This window comes from Eutrema salsugineum, unplaced genomic scaffold, assembly GCF_000478725.1.
Source record: "Eutrema salsugineum unplaced genomic scaffold, Eutsalg1_0 scaffold_2, whole genome shotgun sequence".
Classification (NCBI taxonomy): domain Eukaryota; kingdom Viridiplantae; phylum Streptophyta; class Magnoliopsida; order Brassicales; family Brassicaceae; genus Eutrema; species Eutrema salsugineum.
In genome coordinates this window covers 16,877,954-16,882,842 of record NW_006256829.1, presented here as the reverse complement: position 1 = coordinate 16,882,842, position 4,889 = coordinate 16,877,954, and the positions used below count along the sequence as shown (strand labels likewise).

The 4,889-nt window shown below is 41.0% G+C and overlaps 1 non-coding gene across 1 annotated transcript; it reads left to right on the top strand.

The window, feature by feature from the left end:
• Positions 1-348: 348 nt before the first annotated feature.
• LOC112086912 lies at positions 349-455 on the top strand. The gene has a single exon (XR_002899766.1). It is a non-coding gene; the product is annotated as a small nucleolar RNA R71 (small nucleolar RNA).
• Positions 456-4,889: the final 4,434 nt, after the last annotated feature.

The window sequence follows — 4,889 nt, the reverse complement described above, 5'->3', positions numbered from 1 at the left end:
GCAACTCCTCTTGAGTTGAGACCCTCTTCATTTGTATTTGTGAAGCATCTCTTCTCCTCACTCACATAGTTTATAGGCTTTTGAGTGGCAGCTAGGGCTTTGTCAAGCTTGATATTCAGGACTTTGATCTTCTTTTCCAGCCCTTGGTGTCTACCAGAATCTTCTCCTCTATAGCTTATATCATAATCTTCCCCATAAGTGTCCTGGCTCATGGCTAAGTTTTCAACAAGTTCCATAGCTGCATTGATTTCTTTTGCCAAGAAATTTCCATTTGATGCTGTGTCCAACTGAATCCTGATCTTAGGAACAGCTCCTCTATACAAAGTGCTAAGGAGAGAGGCTTCTGAAAAGCCATGATGTGGACACTTGTTTGTGTAGCTTCTAAACCTGTCCAAAGCTTCTCCAAAGGTCTCATTAGAATGTTGAGTGAAGCTGGAAATCTGGTTCCTTAGCTTGGCAGTCCTTGAGCTTGAGAAGAACTTGTTTAGAAAGACAATCTTGCATTGCTCCCATGTGTGGATGGATCCTCTTGGGAGGTTCTTTTCCCACTGATGTGCCTTATCTCCAAGGCTGAATGGGAACAATCTCAGTTTGAAGCTGTCTTCAGATACCCCATTGATCTTAGTGAGATCACAAACTCTGTCAAACTGATCCAGATGCTCCAAGGGATCCTCCATAGGTAAGCCATAGAAATTCTGGTTCTGAACCATATTGATCAAAGAGGCCTTCACCTCAAAGTTGTTGTTTTGGACAGGAGGTGGCCTGATTCCTGCTCCATACTGGTGTGCATAAGCTCGGTCATTCTCACCAACAAAGACTGGTTGAGGCTGATGACGTATGGGTGGGTTGGGTAAGGGTTGTGGCTGGTTAACTTGAGGTAGGTCTTGGTTCTGGTTACCATGAGCGTGTCTCTGATTTACCTGAGCCTGTTGAGCTTGAATTCCAATCCCATTACCAGCTCTTTGACCGTGATCAGCTTCTTGAGCCTGATGCTCATTCCCAACTTGCTGATCCATTCCTAACCTTTCCAAGTGAACAGCTCTTTCTCTTTGTCTTCTTGCTTGGCTTCTTGTGATCATAAACCTGAAAACAAAGACAGAACTTTAAAGGTGATCAGTAAAACAAAAGAAACTTGATCTCAAAAACTATATCAGAAACTAATGCTAGCAATGCCCACACAATATAGCGACGGCGCCAATTGATAACTAAGATTTTTCAGGTCTTAGATGGGTTATCAATCCCTTATGTCACTTGTAGTACAAAGGGTATCAATCCAAATGTGTGTTTGCTAGACACTAGTTTATGTGACAAGTTCTTAAGTCAAGCTGAATAAAAGATGAGTTTGGTGAAACCAGCAACAAGAAAGCATAAATAAGAAACAAACAAGCTATGATTAATAAACTAAGCAAGTAAACAAAACAAGATGATAATAAAGCAAATGATGAAAGATTAACCTCTAGATGTGATCATTGATCAGGGTGCTTTAGATATTGATTCATGATGCTAATAACATAATGCAACACTTGCTACTCTTTAGTCTAGGCTTCTTAATCAGATTAATTCATTTCCATGACAATAATCCCTTTGCTAATCACCTAATCAAGTCTAACAACCATTAGATATGATCAAGCAATCAACAAGCATAAATCATCAAGCCTAATAAGTGACCAAACAATCCCTCAACCAAGTAAGACTGAATCTTATACAGAAAGACATAGCAAGCAATCACATGATCTCAAAACATTTCAACTTAGAACTCTAATCTAGACTAATACTCTCATGAAGGCATTAACCTCTACACTAATTCATTTTCAAACCAAATCATCATTTGTGAAATATGAATCAATGAGCATTAAGAAACAGTTCTAATATGTCATTCATGCATTGAACTATCACTCTCATGATGAAGAAGGCATAAACCCTTAAGTTAGCTCTTTCAGGCATTTCATCAAACACTTTTGGTGCATGAAATGCCTATGATCTAGACCCAAGTGATTCTCTAGGATCTAGCTTTAAGAGCAGCTAACTAAGAAAAGGAAATGAGAATCTAGAACCTAAACATCATAAATCAAGCATCAAAGCACCCTAATCTACACACCTAAAAACGTTTTTTACACTAAAAAGGAAAGAAAATTAGAGAGAAAACTAAGATAGAAGATAAGATGTTTAGGGTTTTTTGTCCAAAAAGCTATATATACTAAGTGTTATCGACCGGGTCAGCCCGGAAAAAACCGGATCCTGAACCGGCTTTGATGGATAGTGGTGTGGTTTGCCACGGTCAGATGATGCTTGGCCAGACCGTGGCAAACTGATAGTGTCAAAGTTCTTGGACAGATTCTTCATGATCAAGGTTGCCATGGCTTGATTTACACCATGTCTAGTGGCCGTGCCTCTTCTTTTCTGGGTTTGGGTGATGAACTTCTTGGATTGCCACGTTCTTGATCTGGACCGTGTCATGTTGGGCGTGGCAAGGTGTTGATGATTCGGTGATGGCCACGGCCAAACATCAGGCCGTGCTTCAAGACCATGTCAAATCCCGACCATGGCATTATGGACGTGTCAAAGATCTTCATTGCTTGTCGTGCTCAGGTCCAAGGCCGTGCTTCAAGACCATGTCAAATCCCGAGAGTTGTCATATTATGCCACGGCCAATCTCAGGCCGTGGCATTATCACCGTGTCAAATCATGACACTTAGCAACTTATCCACTCTTAGACGTCTGGCTGATATGTATGTCTCTCGCCTTCCTTAACTGTCATCTCACGACTCCAAATCCAATGATTCAACCTGTTCTGGGACCGTGACTCTATCATCTCCAACTTTGATGAAGGGTTCGGGTTCAGATGACGTCGGCAAGGGCTCCGTTCCACCGGTTCTTTGAGGCGCATCGCGTAAGACCTGATCGGGCCGCGAGACATGTGTTCCTTCTGATGGCAATATCTCCCAGTTCACGGCTCCAAATCGTCTGATTCCAAGTGTTCCGAAAACTAGACTCATTTCTATTGATTCTTGATGAAGACACCGGAGGTTGAGTCGCATTGCAACTCCTTCGTCCCACGCGATCAAAGTGAGGGTTTTGTCTGCACCAAACCATCTGTCCGAGTTGCTGTACACAGGTGAGGGTTCCTCCATGATCCCAGCTCCAAGTTGCTCCCTAAAGTCTCCAAAAGACCTGAGAACACTCCAAAAATTCAGGACACTCTAGGACCTAATGCAATTCCTAACTAAAGACAAAAGCAAAGACAAATATATATAAAACTACCTAAATGTATGCATGAGACTCAATATTTGGACAAAAATGCAATCCTAAACATGAAAAAATATGAGTATATCACATTGGAAAAGAGATCTCCGGGAAGGAAGAAAGATACTTTGGGGGGAGGATGAGAACCGAGCCAAAGAGAAGAACCGAGAGTCATTGGAGGGAAGTGCGCCCAGACCACACCAACGAGAGAACCTTTGTCACCGTAAGTCAGCCGCCGCCAGGAACTTCCTTTCAAGAAACCGTATGTCTCCGCAAACAAAATGATCTTACTCATGAGAACTCTGACGGTTCAAGCTCTCAAATCTCGATCCGCCACACCAAACTGCAACCCCTGCTAACAGCCACCGCTGCACCGTCGAGAAGCCTCAAAAAACCCGCAAGAGAAGAGGACCCAGAACAAGAGGCTTTGGCCGAGGAATTTTCACCTGGTCTTGTCCTCATCAGATCTGGGATCCACAAAACACCACCAAAACCAATCTTTTGCCTAGCCACCGCAACAATGCCGAGAACCCAGATCCGCCACCATCTCAGGTTTAGGGCAGAGAAAAAGAAACGGATGAAGAATCGGGCAAAAGAATGAAAAGAAAGAAAATAAAAAAAGGGGGGGCCTCTTCGGCAAAGCAAACCGCCGGAGAGGAAAACGAAGGAAGAGGAAAAGAGGATCTAGGAAAAAGAGAGAAAAGAGAGAGAAAAGCCACTCAAAGGCCTCACCATATATCTTGGTATCTTGCCAGGTTTGTTTCTATCTTTAATTCCATTTGGCATGTATGCAGGCGGGAGATTTGTCCGTTGTAGAATTGTTGGTATAATAGTTCTTATAATTTATAATAGAATAATAGATCAGTGTTAAAAAAAAATAGCTTTATTCTATATCAGGATTTAGGTTAAATCATCAATCATCACCGCCATAATCTTCAAAATCAACACCATTACTCTCGTTCCTAATCACTTCCTCTCCAACTATGTATGCTAAGATCTGCTACAGAGTCATTATGCTAAATACCAGAGTTACGAAAAATTTCCTTGACACTGCAGGAGTGAAAGTATCAAACATGACATATCTGATTGATTCATAAACAATTAAAAACACCAAAGTTTTTCAAAGCAGCCAAAGTGTTGTCCTGTATTTAAATCGGATCTCTGTATTTTCCTTCTCTACTTATGGCGTTCAAATCATTCTCCAACACCAATACATTGATATATCTTATGGCTTCTATATTGACGTTCCCAATTTTGATTACAGCCGTTTTTAATTCAACCTAATTTTCTTCATGTGTTGTTTCTTAGTGTGACTACCACATAGAACTTTTCACTTTCTTTTATTTGATTTACTGTGTGGATTAAATACGTAAGAAAGACTAAAGGTGAAGGTGGAACGATTGCCTTTGAGTTTTGATAGACCATAAAAAGGATTAACCAAAGAGGAGACAACGTAAAGACATACTTATTTTTTAAATTACCCAATAATTAAAACAATTATAAAAAAAAATATAAATCTGGTTTAGTGCTGATGTGGTAGAAGGAGGAATGTTGATGTGGCAGAAGGAGGAATGCTGATGTGGCACTTATAAGGAGAGAGTTAGCCCTCTTTTATATATTGTATAGGGAATTTTGGTGTGGCAGCA